The sequence below is a fragment of the Trichosurus vulpecula genome (assembly GCF_011100635.1).
Source record: "Trichosurus vulpecula isolate mTriVul1 chromosome X unlocalized genomic scaffold, mTriVul1.pri SUPER_X_unloc_5, whole genome shotgun sequence".
Lineage (NCBI taxonomy): Eukaryota > Metazoa > Chordata > Mammalia > Diprotodontia > Phalangeridae > Trichosurus > Trichosurus vulpecula.
The window spans coordinates 512724-537359 of record NW_023494381.1 but is presented as its reverse complement, the minus strand read 5'-3'; positions in this window follow the sequence as shown (position 1 = coordinate 537359).

Genomic DNA, 24636 nt, shown 5'->3' with positions numbered 1-24636 from the left:
GACCCACCTCTTCGATTGTGCCTTCAGGAATGCAAGCTCCAAAGGGGAAAAAATGTGTTTTCACCTTAAATCTTTCCCTTTCCCACTCTGAGATCTACTTGGCTGCCTCTTGGTGGCGCAGCCTCCCTGGCCTCCCTTTCAAACACTGGTTACATTTTCACTCATTCAACCTACTCAGTAATTAAGCCACGAGAGTCAGAATACTCCTTGCTTTTCACTGTCACTTCCAAGCTCTCCTTCTCCACCATCACTCAATAGCTTCTCTGAGGATCACTCAATCTACCACTCATTCAAAAATCTGGTAGCTGTTGTCTCCAGGCCTCTAGGACACTGGACTTCTTTCTCTATTGTGTTCAGTATCTGGCTCACTGGCTTTCTCTTCTCCTCAACTTCTACCCTCATATTAGTGATGAGTTCAGGATGCAGCCCAAGAATATTGGGGTGCCACCCGGAATGATGGAGTAAAGATGCATGGGTCCTGTTGTCCTGAAAGTTATTTACTCAGTTCTCCAATTTAAGGAAAGAAATTTATTGGGATGATGCACTCAAGCAGGCCTCCTCCTCTAAGGGAGGCAGAGTGGGCCCTGCTCCCCAGCGGGAGGCAAAGCAATTATTTGGGTTAGGTGTCTTGTCTATACACAGTTTTATGGGATAGGGGAAAGGGGAGGAAGGGCAGGCACAGCTCTGGAATGCCAGGGATAACAGGCAATGCTGAAGTCCCTTTGTCACACAGAGAAACAGGGAGAACAGGAAAGGGAAAAGAGGGGTGCTGCTCTGGATTCCATACAGATAAGCAAAGGCAGCAGGAAAGGGGAGGAGAAGAGTTGTACTGGAATATCAGGTAAGGAGGTGCCCTGCAAAAGCACACAGGTAAGAAGACAGTGGGGGCTTCAATGCATAGACTTCTTTGACCACTTTTTTCTGGCTGGTCACATCGGGTATCTAATCTCATATCTCACACCCTGCATCCTGCTTTACTGTATCTGCCTCATGCACTCCATCTCCCTCATCATTAGGGGACTTCAACATATATGTTGATAGTCTCTCCAACAGCCTTCCCTCACAGATTTCCTCATTTTACTCATTTCACATGACCTGCTACCCTGCCTCAGCCTCACATAAAGAAGGTCATATCCTTGATCTTGCCATCACCCACAAATAAGACACCTCCATGTTCAAGAAATGTGAAATATCCTCATCTGATCAGAATCATTATCATTCTACCTCTCCCTCTGCCTTGCAACCCCAAACCCATAACCATCCCCATCCCTCAACCCCTCAGTTGTTTCCCAGCTCATCACCCCTACCCTGGCTACACTCTCCTCCCTTCTAAATCTTGTTCCCTTGGTGAAGTAGTTGAACTCTGAACTATCCTCTTTTCATGAGTTTCTCGCACTCTTCCTGATCTTGACCCTACCTTCTTTCCTTCACACAGGCTGCTGAGTGAAGCTGGAGAAAATCAGGAAATGATGATGACTGACTCCTCTATAATTTTATGTTACATAACCTCAACTGGGCTCTTCCTGCAGCAAGGCAATCTTTTTTACACTTCTCTAAGTAACTCATGACCCCACTCACCACAAAAGCTATTACAAACTTTTTCATCTCTCCTCAAACCCCCCAGTTGCCCTTCTTCTACACTATCAGTTGAGAACATTGCCTCAGAGTTTACTAAAAACGTTGAGGCCATTTGCTGAGAGTTCCCTCCTCCCCTCCTTCTCATCTCACAGCACCGACATGCCTTCTGCCACTATCTCTTCCTTCACTCCAGTCTCACATAATAAGGCGGCTCTTCTCCTCACCAAGGCAAACCCCTCTGCATGCGCAAGGGAACCCATCTCATCCTATCATCCAGCAGACTGCCACTTTTATTATCCCCACATTCACTAATCTTCAATCTCTCCTTGTCTATTGGCTGCTTCGCCACGGACTACAAGCACGTTCTCAGGTCCCTCATCCTCAAAGAACCTCATCTGATCTATCCATCCCTTAGCCCTCCTGCCTTTGGCTGCTAAACTCCTGGAGAAAGTCATCTGCACCAGGTGCCTCCACTGCTTTTCCTCTCACTCTCTTCTTAACTCCTTGTATCCTGGATTCCTACTTCATCATTCAACTGAAAGTGCTCCCTCTACAGTCACTAATGATCTCTTAATTGGCCTTTTTTCAGTCCTCATCGTTCTTGAACAGTTTTTGATACTGTTGATCACCCTCTTCTCCTTTTTATTGAATTCTCTCCATGTTTATGGGACACCCTGGTTTGGCACAGAAAGCCCTTCAGAACCTCACCCCCTTCTTACCTTTCAGTCTTCTTATACCTTATACCCTGTGTCCCACATATTTTTGCAGTCCAACCAAACCAGCCTCCTTTCTGTTTCTTGAGCAAGACACTCCATCTCCAGACTTCAGGCATTTTAATTAGCTGACGCCATGCCTACCATGTTCTCTTTCCTCATCTCCACCTCCTGGATCCCCTGGCTTCCTTCATGACCTGGCTAAAATCCCACCTTCTATAGAAAAATCTTTCTCAATCTCCCTTAGAACATAGAACATGGAATGGCAATGCTGAGACAAACCAGGGATCTTAGGACACAGAATGTCAGAGCTGTGGGGAACCAGGGACATTAGGACATGGAATGTTAGTGTTAGGAGGGACCAGAGAACACAGAATATGAAAAGTCAGAGCCAGGAGGGGCCTTTGAACATAGGACATGGAATTTCAGGACCAGGAGGGACACAAAAGGCAGAGCTGGACAAATGCTTGGAACATGGGCTGTCAGGGTGCAAAGGCATCTCAGAAACTTCTGTGGTTCCTTGGCTGCTCCTGAGGGTCAGCTATCTCCCTGCAGCACCACCACAGGCACCTGCTGAACTTGGCTGCCTCAAGCCCACGACTCCATGTCTCCTACCAGCCCACCTTGGCCCTGCTGCCACCCCCAGGCCAGACTTCAGAATTCCTTGATCAAGAACCAAGAACCTCCCCAACAGCAAGAACTCCACCATCATGCCCCAAAAGAAACATTTTATTAATCTACCCTCAGAACTCTGGAGCCCAACTAGAACTAGCTACCTAGCACTTAGGTAGAGGTGGGGGGGTCGAGCTCACTCCTACCTTCTCAGGGTCTCGGTCTTTGCTGCCCCCAGGCCCAGGGCCCACTGTAGCCAGGCAGCCTCAGCTCTAGAAAGACCCCAGCTGACATTTTGTTTGCCTACACTAAAAAAAACCTCAATTCTTAAACATGTATACAGTCACTTGGAATCCACAGGACAGCCAAGAGGGGCCTCTCCACCCCCTCCTCAGGGCTTCTTCAGGCCTTAGTACAGGCCCACAAGGGGGTGGGCCCCTGGCAGCAGTGGGGAATGCCAATTAGCAGAGCTGGTGCTCTTGGGGTAATTCAGTTTACTTTTTTTAATTGAAAGATTAATTTTATTTATTTTTATATTTTATATATATATATCAATATATAATGGTATAAATTACATTTAAATTTACTTTTACTTTTCAACATTCACTTCAATAAGTTTTAAATTCTTTCCATCTCCCTCCCCTACCTGCTCCCCAAGACAGTGTGCAATCCTATATAAGTTCTCATGTACATTCTTATTAAACAGATTTTCACATTAGTCATGTTGTATGGAAGAATTAGAATGAATGGGAGGAACCATAAGAAAGAAAAACCAAAACAAAAGAGAAAAAGAGAGCCAACAGTTTGCTTCAATCATGAGTCTTTTGGAGTTGTTTTAGGTGTTTGATCCTGCACTTTACTCTTGTTGAATATGTCCTCGAGCCTTGGACGGAGGAAGGTCCCAATGAGCTGGTCCGTGTCAGGAGGCTGGTAGAACTGACTGATGAGGGTCTGACTGAGCTGCGTCCCTGGGCAGGAGAGAGTCAGGGGTTATGCCAGAGAAGGTGGCTCATAGGGTGATGCCACCCAAATCCTGGTGACTCCCTGTAGCCAGAATGGCCTTTGTTTTCTTTGAATGACTCAGCTTGCCTCATTGGGCTTCCCTGGACGCTGGGGCTTGCTCTTCCGGGGCAGGACCAGAACTTCCTGTGTGATGAGTCATGGGGCTGGCTGAGGGGAGGTGTTAATGTCTATGCTAGGGGGAGGGGCCAACTCAAGAACCAATCAGCCCTGGTCATTCGGGCGGAGCTTGATGATGTCAAAAACCCTATAAGAGGGGAGAGGACAGCTTGAAGATCTTCTTTTCCTTTTCCGGTTGGAGCCAGCGACAGTTATATCGTCAGTTACAGCGACCGTTACATCGTCAGTTTCAGTTGCAGCTTCAGTTACAGACACAGACACAGCTGAGGCAGGAGCTGCCAGTAGCAGAGCTGATCTACGGGAGGAAGCTGAACAAAGACTTCAGGCCAGTGGGTAATCTTATTACCATCGAGGGGGAAGCATGATTTTGCTTTACGCAATCATGCTTCTCTGTAGCCTCCTGGTTACTCTTGCAAGGCGTACTTATTGGGCCTGGAAGATTTTGATCAACATATCAAAATGGGGCTTCTGGTTCATGGGTTGGTTACTGTGGAGCCTAAATAAATGTTTTGATTCTTCTGCCTTCTACTTTGAGAGTTTCTTATATCCGGCGGTTCCGAACCTTTCAGACATGTTTATGATCCTCTTTGAGATTATAAACTCTGCCCTCCTGATACATTTGGCGTCACGAACAGGATCGCTAGGTATAAGATCTCTATTTAGAAGCAGAACAATTTCAGAGGAAGAGATGAATATCCCAGGATGGGAGGATCCATTTTATTCCTCCCTAGCAAAAGAATTGGCTAAAAAAGCTGGACCCTGTGAAAACTGGGAACCAAGGCTACGGAGAGGAGATCCTAGGGATTTGGAAAAGTGTTTACGAGAAGTTGGGATTCAGTCAGGGGCATCACTATCTAGGCAAAGCTGGATAGTGTTATCAGCCTACCGGCTAGTATACGAAAGATTGAGATTAAGTGAAAGACATGGGGGCACTCCTACCCCACAGGAAGAAGAGGAATCTCAGATAGCAGGAGACCAAACTGACTCAAATGAGAACTTTTCTATTAATGTGGCTAAGAGCAACAGGAGACCAAAAAAGCCCAGAGTGCATTTCAACCCAGCCCAGAAAGAGCCTGACTGCCTGCTTCGTCCTAGCCATGGTGGCAGAGGAAGTGAGTGGGGAGAGAATGAGACAATGTTAGGGGCTGAGGCACAAAACACTACTGGGGTTCAGGATGTGCCTCACACAGAGAATAGGAGATGGTTAAATGATCAAACAAGGGCTCGACCCATACAAAGGAGGAAGACAGAAACCCGAGGTGAAGATTCAGTTACAAGGGAAATTCAGGAAGATTTCTCACCGCAAGAGGTCACAGATATTTTGAGTAGATTCAGCCAAAGAATAGGAGAACCATTGATATCTTGGATGGTAAGACTCAGTGATCAAGGGGCCGGTGGAATATCAGTAGATGGGACAGACTGCATGAGATTCATAGGTATCAGCCATGATCCTCTAGTTCAACAAGCTTTTAGGGAACATCATCAGCAAGGAGATGGTGATAGCAGGACTACTCTGTTGGCATTAGCCGCTGTGGGATGCAATAAGAGATATGCTACTGATTCTATGTGGCCCACTGAGCACAGACCCTGGTATTCACTTAGAGATTGTATCATGAGACTAAAGGAGGAGGTAATGAAGATTGCCATTATGACAGGAACTGCAGACAAATATTACAATGATTCAATGGAACTGCCTCATAGGAATTTAATAATTAGGACAGCTCCCCCTGCTTATAAACAACTAATTTTGAATTTATTACTTGGAGAAGTAGGGAGCCGTCTTACAACAGTGATAAATAAGATTTTACAGTTACATGACTTAGGTGACTGGGGAGGGGATAGATCTCCTCGAGAGAGAAGGGTGAATAACCAGCAAACTTGGCGCCAAAGGAGAGTAACAAGGAAAGAAATGTTTACTGCTTTATTGAGAGCAGGAGTAGGTTTTGAAATGATAGATGGAATTCCAACCAATGAATTATATAGAATGTACAGAGATAAAGGCCTTGATAACAGGAGAGATAGGGAAATCAGAACTGCTCCTGCAAATACTACAGATGTTGAACCTTCAAACCCAAGTGAATCATATGAAAGGGAATACTAGGGAACAGGCCGAGCCCCAGTCCAAATTAAGGAAATACACAGGCTGGATTGTAGACCTCACATTAACTTGACCATATATTGGAAAAATGGGTCAAGTACGGTAACTGAGGCATTAATAGATACTGGGGCCGAGGCCACCCTTATTTATGGAAATCCAGACAAATTCAGCCATGGAACTCCTATTACCATCACAGGACTAGGAGGGACTGAAATATCAGCCAGACAAGTTAAATTGATGATGAAAATTGGACAGTTGCCCAAGAAAGAATATAGTGTGGTTATTGTGCCTATTCCTGAATACATCATTGGAATAGACATTTTGAAGGGTATGACCTTAAATTTACCTGAAGGGAAATACCAATTTGCTGTGAGGAAAATAGGCATTAATGCAGTCTTAGTGGGGAAAATCAAGATGGATCCAATCACTTTGCCCGAACCTTCTAAAATAATTACTTTGAGGCAATATCGTGTGCCAGGTGGGCAAGATGAAATTGCCAACACTATAAGAGAATGTGTTGAGGCAGGAGTGTTAGTCCCTACAACTACTCAATGGAACAACCCTGTCTGGCCAGTCCGAAAGTCAGATGGAACATGGAGGATGACAGTAGATTATAGACAGCTGAACAAAGTGACTCCTCCCTTGTATGCTGCTGTCCCAGACACGGTTACTTTAATAGAGAGAATACAAAAACGTGAAGGGACTTGGTATGCAGTTATTGATTTGGCCAATGCCTTCTTTACAATCCCAATAGACCCCAAGCAATGGAATCAGTTTGCTTTTACTTGGCAAGGCCGACAGTATACATTTACATGCCTGCCGCAAGGATATATTCATAGCCCAACTATTTGCCACAGGATTGTAGCTGAACATTTGGATGAATTAAAGTTACCTGGTGTACAGCTTACACATTACATAGATGACATCATGATACAGGGAAAGAATATAAAGGAGGTGGAGGAGAGTTTAGTATTATTAATTGACCATATGAAAAGCAAAGGATGGGAAATCAACCCCGCAAAGGTTCAAGGGCCAGCTCAAACTGTAAAATTCTTGGGGATACAGTGGAATAGAGGACTGCGAGAAATTCTCCCACAAGCTCGACAAAAAATCCAGGATTTTCCCACCCCTACCAATAAGAAAGAGGCCCAAAAGTTCATAGGGCTGTTTGGTTATTGGAGACACCACATCCCACATTTGGGACAGATTTTAAAACCCTTGTATAAAGTCACCAGAAAGAAATATGAATTTGACTGGGGACTTGAACAAAGTAGAGCTTTTGAGGAAGCAAAGGCTGCTATTCAATTAGCTCTAGACTTATGGCCTATGCAAAATGGGCCAGTGGAGTTACAAGTGACTGTACAAGATGACTATGCAAATTGGAGTCTGTGGCAAAAACAACACAGCCGAAGTGTACCTTTAGGCTTTTGGTCAAGGAAACTGCCCTCATCTGGAGTGCAATATACACCTTTTGAGAAGCAGCTGTTAGCTGCATATTGGGCTTTAGTAGAAACTGAGCAACTAACTCTGGGTCATGAAGTGGTATTAAGGCCTGGAATTCCAATTATGACTTGGGTAATGAGTACCCCAGCTTCTCACAGAATTGGACATGCACAAGAGGCAAGCATAATCAAATGGAAGTGGTATATTCAGAATAGGTCCAGAGCAGGCAAAAATGGAGTTTCTGCTCTACATGAATCTGTGGCGAACATTGATACTGAGAGCAATGAAAAGCCCCTTGAATCTAAGCAACAGATGGTACCATCCTTAGTGAAATGGAATAATGGATATGACGGACTAAATGAAGAACAGAAGAAACATGCTTGGTTTACTGATGGGACAGCAAAATATTTAGGACAGAAGAGACATTGGAAAGCAGTAGCCTATAACCCCTGTACAAGGAGAACTCTGGAAAGTTCTGGGATAGGTGGAAGTAGCCAATATGCTGAACTGATGGCAGTGCATCAGGCCATCAGAGCAGAGAAAGGAGGACAGTGTCATATATTTACTGACTCGTGGGCGGTAGCTAATGGATTAGCTACGTGGATGCCTATATGGAGGAATCAGAATTGGGAGATTCATGGCAAACAAGTTTGGGGTAAAGAGTTATGGGAAAATATATGGGACATGTCTTTGGTTACAGATCTGTCAGTTTTTCATGTTGATGCTCATGCAACCCTGACCACACCAGAACGTGAGTACAATGCACATGCGGATCGACTAGCAAAGATTGCTACTGAATGTATTGTCCCTACTCCGACTCCAACTGATGACCCAGCCTTAGCAAGATGGGTCCACCAGACTGCTGGCCATTTAGGGGTCCAGGCCACCCATCGATGGGCACAGGATCGAGGTATCAGTATTTCTCATGCGTTGTTAAAACAAATAACAGAGGAGTGTTGTATATGCCAATTAGAAAAAGAACGAACTCTTCCTAGGATAGTTACTGGAGAAATAGCAAGGGGAAAAGTTCCAGCCCAAATTTGGCAGATAGATTATATTGGCCCACTACCCCAGGATAAAGGATGTAAATATGTATGTACGTGTGTTGACACCTATTCAGGTGTACTAGTGGCTTGTCCTTATAAAGACGCAACTCAGAAAAACACCTGTAAAACTCTAGATATTGTAAGTTTATATTATGGAACCCCAATGCAGATTCAAAGTGACAATGGGTCACATTTCAAGGGCAAAGAAGTGAAAAGATATTGTGTGTTGAATAATATAGAATGGATATATCATATTCCATATTACCCACAAGCATCTGGGCTAATTGAAAGAATGAATGGATTGTTGAAAGAACAGCTGAGAAAATTAAGCTCAAATAATTCATATCGACATTGGAAGGATAATTTGTCTATTGCCTTACGTAATTTGAATAATAGGCCCTTAGGGGGGAGTACACCTCTAGCCAGAATGATGACCCCAAATCTGCAGATCAGAGAACAGCAAACATGTGAGATCCAAAACATTGAATTTTGGACTGTGAGGGAAGATGTCCCACTACCAAGTCCAGGAACACCTGGTTCAGCAGGATATGATTTACATTGTATAGAGAATTTTAGGTTAAATAGGAAAGAGATAAGAAAAACCCCTACTGGAATATGTATGAGAATCCCCAAGAATCATCTTGGACGGATATTACCTAAACCAGGATTAGCGGCTCAAGGAATACATGTATTGGCTGGAGTGATAGATTCTAATTATCAAAAAGAAATTGTTGTGACACTCCAGAATATGGGTAAAAAACCTGTACAATTTTGTAGAAATGATAGGATGGTTCAAGTCATTATTATCCCCTGTGAAAAAATACCCTTTGTGAAAACTGACCCTCCTCCCAAAATAACTACTAGAGGGGCAAAAGGGTCTTGCTCCATTGATAGAATAAAGTCAGGAGCTAAGGTATGGGTAAAACGGAAGCCAGATGATATTCCAAAGGCTGCAGAAGTTATAGCCCATGGGAAGGACAACACTGTAACAGTTGTCTATTCAGGGGAAAATAATTACCAAATCGTACCCCTGAACCATATATTTTACCGTGAATAGGTTATAATAATAGATTCACAGACTATTCTTTTTGTCCTTTGTTTTGGCTAACCTTGTTGCTAGTTTTGTTTCCTTCAGGCTTAAGCACCCTGCACTTTCCGGTGACTGCCTAAGCATGTAGCATTCTTGGAATTCCTGCCAGCTTGTTAAAGAAATGACCTCTGGAATGGGACTTTTTGGGGGCAGGGCCATCTCTACATCCAATTTCAGCATGAAGAAGCTATGGAAAATGAGACCTTCACCCCTCACCCCAAGATTTTGAGCCCCAATCGTTCAAGGGGGGTGGAAATGATGATAGTGTTCTGTTTACTTATTTTGTGTTATCCTTGCTGTGTTGTTTTATTGTTATGATATTATTGATCCTATGTAATGGATATAAGGATTTAGGGGTGGACATTTGAATTATTAATAATTATTTTGGGGATGATTGATTGAAGAGATTATTTTGCTGGGATCTAGGGGTGGATCGCATTTGAATCGTTAACCAATGTTTGGGAATGTCACTGAATGATATGTTTTGCTTTATAATGAATGATATGTTTTAGTTTCCTTTGTAATTGGATCACAATGTATGTTCTAGGATACATGGCTGATTAGATTATGTATCCTATAACAAGGGGTGGAGTGTAGCCAGAATGGCCTTTGTTTTCTTTGAATGACTCAGCTTGCCTCATTGGGCTTCCCTGGACGCTGGGGCTTGCTCTTCCGGGGCAGGACCAGAACTTCCTGTGTGATGAGTCATGGGGCTGGCTGAGGGGAGGTGTTAATGTCTATGCTAGGGGGAGGGGCCAACTCAAGAACCAATCAGCCCTGGTCATTCGGGCGGAGCTTGATGATGTCAAAAACCCTATAAGAGGGGAGAGGACAGCTTGAAGATCTTTTTTTCCTTTTCCGGTTGGAGCCAGCGACAGTTATATCGTCAGTTACAGCGACCGTTACATCGTCAGTTTCAGTTGCAGCTTCAGTTACAGACACAGACACAGCTGAGGCAGGAGCTGCCAGTAGCAGAGCTGATCTACGGGAGGAAGCTGAACAAAGACTTCAGGCCAGTGGGTAATCTTATTACCATCGAGGGGGAAGCATGATTTTGCTTTACGCAATCATGCTTCTCTGTAGCCTCCTGGTTACTCTTGCAAGGCGTACTTATTGGGCCTGGAAGATTTTGATCAACATATCAAAATGGGGCTTCTGGTTCATGGGTTGGTTACTGTGGAGCCTAAATAAATGTTTTGATTCTTCTGCCTTCTACTTTGAGAGTTTCTTATATCCGGCGGTTCCGAACCTTTCAGACATGTTTATGATCCTCTTTGAGATTATAAACTCTGCCCTCCTGATACACTCCCCCCTCAAGGCTATTCCAAACCTTCCCTTCTCTCCTCAAGCCTCCCACATCACCCCTGTACACCCAGACCTCACAGCTGAGAACCTTCCTCCTCCTCCTTCTCCCCAAGTTACCCTTCTCCCCTTCTAAGGCCCCTGACTTCAAGCCCTAAGCTCGCCTGTCCTCCCATCTCCCATGAGGAGGTGGTCCTCCTTCTCAGTAAAGCCAAGCCCTCTTCAGGGGCCCTGATCTCAGCCCCTTTTCTCTAGTCTTCTCCCTTCTCCAGTTTGGCTGCTTCCCCAGTCTCCCTTATCCCTGAAGGAGCCTCAGGAGAGCCCGTCCTGCTACGTCTCTCTTCCCCTCCCTCTGCCCAACTCCTTTAAAAAGCCAGACTCTCACTGCCCCTTCCTCTCTTCAGCTCTTGCAGTCTGGCTTCCAACTCATCATTCAACCTCAGCTGTCCCCAGAACGTCCTAACAGCCAAACGAAACAATCCTTCCCTGACCCACATCCCTCCTGACCTCTCTGCCACTGAGAGTGCTACTAGGCACCTTCTCCTGTCCTGCTTCTCCTTCTCAGCCTTCTCTGTTGAGTCTATGTCCAGATCATGCCTGCTAACCACAGGTATCCCCTGGGCTCTGCCTTGGGCTATAGCTGACCATTGTGCTGACCATGCCAACCCACGAAACAATCCAATTTTGTAAGGGGGGAGGCATGGCTAGACAGTAGCTCACGTGAAAAGGACCCAGGGCTTGTAGGGGACAGAAAGCTTAGAGTGGGTTGGTTGAATGACACAGCACCCTGGAAAGCCAGGGAGAGAGCCATCAATGCCCCAAGAAAGGCCAGTAGGCAGGGCTTCTAAAAATAAGGAGGAGGCACTGGTGCCCCTGGCCTCTGCCCCCCTCCCAGGCTCAAGCTACACCCAGAAACTTGACCTTGATAAGCTAGACCATCCCCAGAAAAGGGCAATCCAATGCCAAAGGACCAGAGACCACTGAGCCGGGAGGAGAGATGACTGAGAGGCAACACACTTGTTCTGTCTCTTCACGTCCATGCACACACATGAGGCTTAGAGGGCAGAGTCATGGGCATCTGGGCACCTCCTGACACCCAGAGCTGTCCAAAAACACAACAGGCTGGCTTAGCAAGTAAAGGGTTTCCCTGACTTTGGGAGGTACTCAAGCAGATGACCACTTGTGCACTGGAAAAGGAATAAGGGTAGGCTTGGTAGTGGCTGAAGAGCCTCCTAGGAGCCTGCCTTTCTATAGCTCTGGGCAGTTCACACCTCCAAGCACCTGTATGGACTTGCCTGGTAAGAAGGGGTAGGGGCAAGGAAGCTGCAAATGGGGCCTACATCCACTGTTACATTTAAGAATTTGTTACTGAGGCCTTCCACAAGCCAAGATGGCAGAGTAAGTATAAAGTCATTCTCACCTTTCCTTATTCACCTTGAAATACCCACAGATTATCACCCCAGGAAAAATCCTGGAATAGTCCAGCCAGCAGAAACACGGGGTGAAGCAGTCATTTAGCTCAGGAGGCTAGGAGGATTAATGGGAAAAGTCTCTCTTGCTGTAGCTGAAGGGGGATCAGTACAAGACTGGAGGTACCCCAGCAAGCCAGCAGCAAGCCCCACCTCAGCAGATGAATGGGAGATCCTGAGCCCCAGGGTGGAGGATCAGGCAAGCACCAACATCAGGCACACACCAGCCACCACCAACGGCTCCAGCTCAGCACCGGGTAAGCTACCAGATCACAGCCTCCAGCTGCTAGCACCTGAGGCCCCAGCACACAAAGCCAAGCCCCTAGTACACCACCTGGGACAGTGCCCCCAGTGCCCCAGAAGCATAGATCAACTTTAAACCCAGAAAAAAAGGTAAACAACATGAGCAAAAAGCAAGAAAGAAAAAAATGACCATAGAGAAGTGTCTTGGTGATGGGGAAGATCAAAACACAAATTCAAGACAGGACAACAGTGTCAATAAAGCCAGAGGCAAAACCTCAAACGGAAATGTGAACTAGTCTCAAGCCCAAAAAGCATTCTTGGAAAAGCAAGTAAAATAAGAAATGTAGAAGGGGAAAAAGTACACACAAGAAAACAGCTCCTTAAAAGGTAGAATTGGCCAAAAGCAAAAAAAGGTACAAAAGGTAACTGAAGAAAACAATTCATTGAAAATCAGAATTGGGCAAGTAGAAGCTAATGACTATGACATATCAAGAATCCATCAAACAAAATCAAAAGAATGGAAAAATAGTAGAAAACTCAAAATACCTCATTAGAAAAACCAAGGACCTGGCAAATAGGTCCAGGAGAGATAATTTAAGAATAATTGGTCTACCTGAAAGCCATGATAAAAACAAAGTAGATCCTGGACAGCATCTTTCAATATATCATCAAGGAAAACTGCCCTGAGGTCAAAGAACTCCAGGGTAAAATAGAAATTAAAAGAATCCACCAAACACCTCCTGAAAGAGATCCCAAATTGAAAATGCCAAATGATATTGTAGCCAAATTCCAGAATTATCAGCTGAAGGACAAAATACTGCAAACAGCCAGAAAGAAATAATTCAAGTCTCACAAAGCTACATTCAGCATTACACAGTACCTAGCAGCTTCTTCATTAATGGACCAGAGGGTTTGGAATATGATATTCTTGAAGGCAAATGAGCTTGGATTACAACCAAGAATCAACTGCCCAGAGAAACTGAGCATAATCTTTCACAGAAGGAGATGGACATTCAACGAAATAGGGGACTTCCAGACCTTCCAGATGAAAAGAGCTCAACAGAAAGTTGGGTCTTCAAATATAAAACTCAAAAAAGGCATAAAAAGGTCAACAGGAAAGAAAAAAAACATATTATTCCATAAGGGCAAACTGTTTACATCCATACACAGGAAGATGACACCTATAACTCTTGAGAAATGTATAGTTATTACGGTATCTAGATAGGAAAGACATAGACAGAGGGGGTGGGTTTAAGTTGATTTTATGGGATGTAAAAAACTGAATTAAGAGGTGAAAATGGATGGAAATAAGAGAAAAGGAAAAGAGGAGGCAGAAAAGTGTAAATTACATCACATAAAGAGGCACAAAGACCTATTACAGTAAAGGGAAAGAAGGGAGAGAGATGGGAATTGTTTGAACATTACTCTTATTAGAATTTGCTCAAGGAGTGAATAATATAGTCAGATATAGAAATCTAACTCACCCTATAGGCAGTTGGAGGCAAAAGGGGAAAGAAAATGGGGGGATAGAAGGGAGGAAAGAAGTAGTAAGGGGAAAGGGAAAGAAAAGGGAGGGGGCTGATAGAAAGATGGGAAAATTGAGGGAGGTGGTGGTGAAAAGCAAAACTTTAGTTAGGAGGGAAAGGCAGAGAGGAGAAAGAAAAGTGTAAACAGGGCAGGGGGTGAAACAGGATGGAGAGAAAGACACATAGTAATCATAACTGGGATTGCAAATGGGATGAACTCTCCCGTAAAATGGAAGCAGATAGCAGAATATATTAAAAACCATAATCCTACAATATGTTGTTTACAAGAAACACATTTGAAACTGAGGGATACACACAGAGAAAAGGTAAAAGGAAGGAGTAGAATATATTATGCTTCAACGGGAGTAAAAGAAAAAAAAAAGCAGGGGCGGCAATCCTGATCTCAGACAAAGCAAAACAAAAATAGATCTAATTTAAAAAGATAAGGAAAAAACTATATCCTGCTAAAAGGCACCATAGACAATGAAGTTATATCATTACTAAAGATATATGCACCAAGTGGTATATCATCCAAATCCATGGAGGAGAAGTAAAGGGAGATACAGGAAGAAATAGACAGCAAAACTATACTAGTGATGAACCTCAACCTACCCCTCTCTGAAGTAGAAAATTCTAACCACAAAATAAACAAGACAGAAGTTAGGGAGGTTAAAAAAATTGAAGAAAAGATAGCAGACCTCTGGGGAAAATTAAATAGGGATGGAAAGGAATATACATTTTTCTCAGCAGTACATGGCACCAAACAAAAATTGACCATGTACTAGGGCATATGAACCTCACAATCCAATGCAGAAAGGCAGAAGTACTAACATCATTTTCAGATCATTATTCAATAAAATTAAATGTAATAAAGGGCCATGAAAAGATAGACTAAAATTAATTGGAAAATAATTAATCTAATCCTAAAGGATGAATGAGTCAAACAACAAATTGTAGACACAATCAATACTTCATCTAAGAGAATAACAAGAATGAGACAACATATCAAAACTTATGGGATGCAGCAAAAACAGTTCTTAGGGGAAGTTTTATATCTCTGAATTCTTACATGAATAAAATGGAGAAAGACGATATCAATGAATTGGGGATAGAACTAACAATGTGAGAAAGAAAAACAAATTAAAATACCCAATTAAATATCAAATTTTAAATACTGAAAACAAAAGAAGAGATTTATAAAACTGAAATTAAGAAAACTATTGAATTAGTAAATAAAACTAAGAGCTGGTTTTATGAAAAAAACAAAAAATGGATAAACGTTTGGTTAATTTGATTTAAAAAAAGAAAGAAGAAAACCAAATCACCAGCATCAAAAATGAAAAGGGTGAATTCATTGCAAATGAAGAGGAAATGACAACAATAATCAGAAACTATTTTGCACAACTACATGCCCGTATGGATGAATACTTACAAAATTATGACTGTACTATAGAGCAGCAGTCATCAAAACTACCTGGTACTGGCTAAGAAACAGAGTTGTGGATCAATGGAATAGGATAGGTACACAAGAAGGAGAAGTCAACGACTATAGCAATCTACTCTTTGATAAACCCAAAGAGGCCAGCTTCTGGGCTAAGAATTCACTATTTCACAAAAACTGCTGGGAAAATTGGAAAATGGTAGGGCAGAAACTGGGCATAGACCAATATCTTACACCATATACCAAAATAAAGTCAAAATGGATTCATGATTTAGGAATAAAGGCTGATACTATAAGCAATTTGGGAGAGCAAGGAATAGTTTACCTATCAGATTTATGGAAAAGAAAAGAATTCAATGACCCAACAAGAGACGGAGAGTATTACAAAATGCAAAATGGATAATTTTGATTATGTTAAATTGAAATGTTTTTGTACAAAAAAAGCCAATGCAACAAAAATTAGGAGGGAAGCAGAAAATTCGGAGAAAATCTTTACAACTAGTGTCTCTGACAAAGGCCTCATTTCTAAAATATACAGGGAACTAAGCCAAACATATGGGAATACAAATCATTCCCCAACTGAGAAATGGTCAAAGGATATGAACAGGTGGAACTATGCCCAAAGGGCTATAAAAAGGTTCATATGCTTTGACCCAGCAATACCACTTCTAGGGTTGTATCCCAAAGAGATCACACAAGTGGGAAAAGGACCCATATGTACAAAAATATTTATGGTGGCTCTTTTTGTGGTAGCTAAGAATTGGAAATCAAAGGGATGCCCATCAATTGGGGAATGGCTGAACAAGCTGTGGTATATGAAGGTAATGGAATACTATTGTGCTATAAGAAATGGGGATGATACGGACTTCATAACAACCTGGAAAAACCTACACGACATAGTGCTGAGTGAGCAGAGCAGAGCCAGGAGAATGTTATACACAACCACAGATATATGGATTCTGTGAGGACTAACCCTGACAGACTTTGCTCATCTCAGCAACACAAGGCGCAAAAACAACTCCAAAGGACTCATGATGGAGAATGCTATCTACATCCAGAGAAAGAACTATGAAGTATGAATGCAGATTGAGGCACACTTCATGCTCGCCTTTTTCCCCCACCTTTTTTTTTTCTTTTTCTCTCTTTTGTTTTTGTTTTTGGAGTGCTTTTTTTGTTTTTTGTTTTTGGTTCTGTTTCTTCTTTCTCATGATTCATTCCATTGGTCATAATTCTTCTCCATAACTTGACCAGTGTGTAAATTAATTCAATGCGAAGTTATACGTGGAAGTTATATGGGATCCTATGCTGTCTTGGGGAGGAAGGGAAGAAAATCTGGAACTCAAAAGTATGTAGAACTGAGTGTTGTAAAGTAAAAAAAGAAAAAAAAGAAAAAAAAATGAAAAGAGTGAATTCACTACAAGTGAAGAAGAAATGACAACAATAATTAGAAACTATTTTGCACAACTGTATGCCCTTATGGATGAATACTTACAAAATTATGAATTGTCCAGATTAACAGAAGAGGAAATAAAATACTTCAATAACCCCATTTTAGAAAAAGACTCTGAACAACCCATCAATGAACTCCCTAGAAAAAGATCTCCAGGGCCAGATGGATTTAGAAGTGAATTCTATCAAACTTTTAAAGAACAATTAATTCCAATACTCTATATACTATTTGGGAAAATAGGCAAAGAAGGAGTCCTACTAATTATTTTTATGATACAAATATGGTACTGATACCTATACTGAGAAGAGTCCAAACAGAAAAGGAAAATCATAGACCAATTTCACTAATGATTATAGATGCAAAAATTTTAAATAATAGATTAGCAAAAAGATTACAGCAACTCATCAAGAGAATAACATATCATGACCAGGTAGGATTTATGCCAGGAATGCAGGGCTGGTTCAATATTAGGAAAACTATCAGCATAATTGACCATATCAACAACAAAACTAATGGAAACCATATGATTATCTCAATAGATGCAGAAAAAGCTTTTGAGAAAATACAACACCGATTGCTCTTAAAAATACTAAAGAGTTTAGGAATAAATGGGGTCTTCCTTAAAATGACAGGTAGTATCTATCTCAAACCATCAGCAAGCATTATATGTAATAGGGATAGGTGAGAAGCATTTCCAATAAGATCAGGGGTGAAACAAGGATGTCCATTATCACCCTTGTTATTCAATATGGCACTAGAAATGTTAGTGTTAGAAGTAAAAGAGGAAAAAGAAATTGAGGGAATTAGAACAGGCAAAGAAGAAACAAAGTTATTACTCTTTGCTGATGATATGATGATCTATTTAGAGAATCCTAGAGAGTCAAGTAAAAAACTACTTAAAATAATAAATCACTTTAGCAAAGTTGCAGGATATCAAATAAACCCACATAAATCATCAGCATTTCTGTATATTATTAACAAAGCAAAACAGCAAGAGACAGAAAGAGAAATTCCATATTATAAAATATTTGGGAGTCTAACCGCTGAAACAAACCCAGGAACTATATGAACATAACTACAAAACATTTTTCACACAAATAAAGTCAGATTTAAATAATTGGAAAAACATCAGTTGCTTATGGGTAGGCCAAACTAATATAATAAAAACGAGAATTCTCCATAAATTATTTACTTATGCAGTGCCATACCGATCAAAGTACCAAAAATTATTATATAGAGCTAGAAAAAATAACAAAATTCATCTGAAAGAACAAAAGGTCCAGAATATCAAGGCAATTAATGAAACAAAATGCAAGGGAAGGTGGCCAAGCCATACCAGGTCTTAAATTGTATTATAAAGCAGCAATCATCAAGATTCCTTGGTAGTGGCTAAAAAACAGAGGAGTGCATCAATGGAATAGGGTAGGTACACAAGATGCAGTAGTCAATGGCTATAGTAATCTACTGTTTGATAAACCCAAAGACCCCAGTTTCTGGCATAAGAACTCACTATTTGACCAAAAACTGTTGGGAAAACTGGAAAACAGTGTGTATACTGTATTACACTGTATACTAAAATAAAGTCAAAACGGATAGATGATTTAGCTATAGAGGCTGACGCTATAAGCAAATTAAGAGAGCAAGGAATACTTTACCTGTCAAATCTATGGAGAATGGAGGAATTATGACCAAACAAGATATAGAGAACATTATGAATGCTATCCACATCCAAAGAAAGAACTTGGGAGTCTGAATGCAGATGGAAGCAAACTATTTGCTCGCCTTTTCTTTCGTTTTGTTTTGTTTCTTCTTTCTCATAGTTTCTTCCATTGGTTCTACTTCTTTAAAAAATGACTAATGTGAAAATATATTCAATATGAATGTATATGTAGAGGCTATATCAAATTACATGCCATCTTGGGGTGGGGGGAGGGAAGAGATGGGGAGAAAATTTGGAATTCAAAATCTTATTGAAGTGAATGTTGAAAACTAAAAATAAACTTATTTGTAAATAAACACACACACACACACACACACACACACACACACACACACACAATAATTTGTTACTGATCCTGGCAGCAGCTGCAACGTCCTTGGCCTTCTTCTGCTTCTCCAGCAGCTCCTTCTGCTCCTGGTGCTGACACTCCTCCTGGTACCAAAACAGCACATGTGAGCCCTGGAAACCCCGCCAAGGCACTGCCCTCAACCTCCTGCCCCATTCCCCAAAAAAGCCCAAGAGACCAGGGTAGCAGCCTCAGAACAGGCCATGGGGAGAAGGGACGTGGCTGGAGACACAACAAAGGACATATCAGAGGAGACTGAGACCCACCCCAGGCCCCCGCCACCCAGTGCCTCACCTTCTTCTTCTTCTCCTCTAGTTCCCTCAGTAATCTCTCCTTCTCTTGCTACTCCCTGAAAACCAAGAGCCCAAGCTCATCAGTCACCAGCAGGAAGGGTGTCCAGAGGGCTGTTTCTGACCTGAAGCCCATCCCACAGCACCACCTGCCACTATCCCCAGGGCTCAATGTATCACTCTCGACCTACTGTTAGAAATATGACCCAGGATTTTAAGAGGGGAGAAACAGCTGGTTTGTTCCTGTCTCTGTACCCCAGTACCTAGAAACTGTGTCTTGTACAAAATAGGCACTTAATAAATGCTCAATGAATTGAACTGTTTTTTTTCTGTTCTATCTTTTCCAAGAACATTTGCAAACACTCTTCTCCAGAGGAAAAGTGGAACCTAAATGTCTAAGCCCTTGTGTCTTTCTCCAGCACCACATACATTTCATCCATTATTCCAAGCTGGGACATCTGGTGACAGAACTGAGAGTGGGCACTACCTCCTGCCAGAGCACCCCTCCCTCTATTGGCCTCTGAATAGGCCCCAGGGCTCAGGCTCCCAACCGATGCACTTGGAAGACCTCACAGAGATGGTTCAGAGATCAAATGAGACCCTGCATCAAGTACTTTGAAACCAAATGAAATGAGTAACGTAAGAGACACATAAACATACATGTAAGTATATGGATCTAATTTCATATCTGGACCAGTAATCTCATCAGAGCAGGAAAAGTGATGTAGAAAGTGCCCCACTCAATGTACATGGGGCCACATGTTACAAATGATGCATGTTAAATGAATGTGTATGAAGCAATATGTAACTGGTCTTTACCTCATCTCTCCTCTTTCCCTGTACCTTCCAACCTCAACATCTGACTTCTCATGGTCCAAAATGTTAAAAGGGTTGTAGCTGCCATTGCCTCCCAGAATGCTACAGGCTGTCCTCAATGAGCCAAAGAATCAGTCAAGAGATTGGCTTAAAAACTGAGTATAATAACCTTACAGAGGAAAAAATGACCTGGAATACAATAGAGGACTTTCAAATGTTCTTGACAAAAAGGCCAGAACTGAGTATCAACTTTGAAATGCAAACACAGGAGTCAAGAGAAACCTAGAAAGGCAAGAAAACAAGGGGTTATTGATTGATGTGTGTGACAGGTCTGGAGATGCCTCTCCCACCTGGGTACAGGCAGACCAACTTCTTGAAGACATGGCACAAAATTGAAGCAATTCTGTCTTAAATAAGCCAGTAACTTGGAAAAAGTGCAAAGTGGACAAGACAAGCATTTTCCTGCAAAAGTTTTGCTGTAAAAGGAACCCAAATCCACACTTGATCTCCTCTCCAAGTGGAGAGACGCCAGCTAAAAATACAAAGTGATCTGTAAAGTCTCATGGAGGACCAGGGTGGAAGGTTAATTAGGAGCAGGGCTACCTCAGAAAGCAGCAGGAAAACAAGCTTATACCGGATGTGGCTGAAGACCCCAAGTAAGCAGATCATCCTGAAAGCAACTAAGGCTGGAACTAGGACATCAAACAGATGGAAAAAATGGAAAAGATTTACCGATTTCTCTAGCAAGTTTCTTTTTAATTCTTTAACTTCCTGGGCCTTGCTGTGCTACCTGAGGGGACAGACAGGGCTCTCAGCCACAATGAGAGGCCACAGCTACAAGGGGAGAGGTTGGAGCCACACTGACATGGTGGGAGTATCTACCAAAGAGGGAACAAGCCAACTGGGGAAGGGCTGATCAAATTGTGGTCTATGAGTGTAACAGAATATGATCATGCAGCAAGAAATGACCAATGATACATTCATGAAGACATGGGAAGGCTCCTATGACCTGGTACCGAGAGAAGGAGAGCCAGGAGAAGATGGGGCAAGATGGCAGAGCTGAGTCAGCTGGAAAGCCTAAGGAAAGGACAATGGACTGAACTGCCCCACTGTCTTGTTCCCAGGATTCACCCTTTCCTGCAGGGAGCTGCACGGCATGATGCTGCCCACGTGGGATCGGTGCAGCTTATCTTTCCTTTACACAAGGAAGAATGCAATGGGTGGAGGAAGAGCAGCATGTCTGTCAGACATTAATAAAACTTACTTTTAAAATCCATAAATAAAAATAAACACTTCCTTGTGCTTGAATCGTTCTGCCACGATTACTACGGGTGTTATAAGCAAGTCTTTTAACTCGTCCAAGCCTGTTTCCTTATCTGTAAGGTGGGGATAGTACCTGCAAATGTACACTCTCAGAATTGTTGTGAGACCTTAAAAAAGCAAAGGAGATGGGCCTAGCTGGCTACACTGGAAAACAAAGTAGAAGAAGAATCCATCCTGCCCAAAAGATCCTATACAGGTGGATAGTCACCCCAGTGGGTACATACACAAATGAAGGAAAAAGCCCTTGACTTTGCATCTGATCTGCACCGAGTGCAAGGGATCAAGGCGCTCCCTCGAGTTCTAAGAACTAAGGAGAGACGGCCTGTCGGGGGAAGACAATGAGCTGGGCCCAGAATGGTGAAGGAAGAATGAAGCAGAACAGGGTCTGTCTGGGGCTTCGTGTGGATCCTCTGTGACCCCAACTGCTCCCTGGCCTGAAAATCCATCATCTCTATGACCCCGCTCTGCCAGCGAAGAAGCCACGACCTCGTGCTCCCCCAAAGTGGTGGGCAACTATGAAACAGGGCCCAGCATGACACCGCGAGTCTCACGACAGAGCCCAATTATCACCCCAACTTTTCAGGAAAAGAAACTCAGTCTTGGAGGAGGGAAGAGATGGGCTGCAGGACATACGGAGAGTAAATGATGGAGCCAAGACACAGTCCTAGAACTCACTGCAGTCTGGAAAATCCCCCACATGCCCCCTGCCCAGGCAGAGTTTGGCAAAGCCCCAGGGGTCTGCTGGGATCTCATCCACACTCAGTCTTTCTCAGTCACATACACACCGAGTCCCACACATTCACAATCTCACAGCTTGCCTCTCTATCTCACATGTACCCACATTCGCGCGCACACACATACACCCAGATTCTCTTACACACACACTCACAATCTCACACTCACAGCCTCTCTCTCTCTCTTACACAAACACACACAGACAAACACAAACACACACATGATTTCTCTTTCACACATACTCCCAATCTCACACTCACAGCCTCTCTCTCTCTTACACACACACACACAAACACAAACACACATGTGATTTCTCTTTCACACACACTCCCAATCTCACACTCACAGCCTCTCTCTGACACACACACACACACACACACACACACACACACACAAAGGCAGGGAAGACAGGGCCTCACCACTTGGCCTGTGGCATCTCCTGCTCCCCCTCAAGGGCTGACTGCTCCTCCTCCTGCTCCTGCTGCTCCCCAGGTCCTGGGGCCTTGGCCCCCTTCTGCAGAAGCTCCTCTTCCTTCTCCTCTTCTTCCTCCTCCTCCTTCTCTTCTTCTTCCTCCTCTTCCTCCTCCTTTCGCTGCTGCTTCTGATTCCTTCCCTGTTCCTCTTCCTGGAGGTGGGACAAAGAGGGTACCCGGTCAGGCAGGCCAGGGAGGGGGGCACAGACCAGGCTGGGTGTGAAGCGGGAAGAGCAGAGCCAACCCCAGCCCTTCTAGCTCTAAGTTAATGACAGTACATAAGCATTCCTTCTGCAATCCAAATTTCCAAACTGCCCTATCTTTTAGTGCGGAATGAATATTCTGGGTAAAGAACAATTGGGCTTGCCCCCAGAAAGGAACAGGCCAGTTGGGGAGCACTCATCCCAGACAGAAGCAACCTCTTCTTGCTGCCCACAGGGGAAGGGAGAAGAGCTGCCAGGAGTCTTTCTCTTTCCATGCCCTCCCCCTTCTCCCTGTGCCAAGGAAGAGTGACAGTGACAACCGCATTTCTACTGTGCTTGGCTTGGGTCACGTCATCGGCTCTTTACGAACAATTCTAGGGCCCAAGTGGAACTTTACAGAAGAAGAAACTGAGGCAGGCAGCCATTAAGTGACTAGCCCAGGGCTGCATGGCCACTAAGTGTTGAGGTGGATATGAATTCAGGTCCTCCACACTCGAGGCCCAGCACAAGTGTCCTGTCTTAGCCTTTGTCTTGTGGGGACTGAGGATGGACAGCTCTGTTCCTGCCTCCCTGTGCCTCCATCCCCTCCCCCCCAGGCTTCCTGGAATGTCCCAGCCCAGGACCCAGGGCCACCCTGACCTCCAGCTCCTCCTCCAGCTGAGCCGGCTGCTGCTCAGGGCAATGTTGCTACTGCTTCTCCACCTCCAGCTGTTCCACCCCCTCACAGGCCTGCAGGACCTTCTCAAGATGCTCTTCCTGCTCCCTGGGGGCACAAGGAGGAATGGACAGGACACCTCCTAGGCATGGAGAACCCCCTCCATCCACCCTGGGTCACCCCTCCACAGGGTCAAGGAGTGGGAGGGACCAGGACAGGGGGCAGACACTCACATCTTCACCTCCTTGGGCAGCAGCACGTGTCCTCCTCGTGCTCCACCTCCTGGTCTTCCTCCACCTTCTGCTTTCTCAGCAGAGGCGCCTGATCCTCCTCCTTCAGGTGCTGCTCTTTCTCCTAAGGAGCAAAGGGCTGCCCAACTGAGAGGGAGCAAGGGACAGGCAGACACCAGCAGACGCCTGGGTCACCCAGCCTCCCTTCTTCCCTCCCCTTCTCGTAGGAGGCCCATCTTCCCCCCACCCCAACTGCCTGGAGCCCATGGGAGCCTGGGTCCCAGGCAAGACTCAGCAGTCTCTCCATGTGCTGTAACAAATGTTATTGACATGAATGAGACCAAAGGAAGAGGGGGTCACTGCCCATGCCAGTGCTGCAGGCACAGTGGGCTCCCTGCCTCTTGTCAGCGTGGTCTCCCAGGAGTGGCACAGCCACTAAGTAACTGGCCAGGGTGGCTTGGACCCCTGCTACTTCTCTCTGAGATCCAATACCTGTCACCTGTAAAATGGGCTTATTGTCCTTCACCTACATCCCTCCCACATCGGTGGTACAGAAGCCATCCTGGAACGCCCAGAGTAGAGGCTTGGGGTCTGCTTCTGCTTCTCTTGATGGACATGATGGAGGTGTTCCCAGGTGACATCAGGGCACTAGGATTCAGAGGGGGAAGAGGCTTAGCCAGGACCACATGTGCAG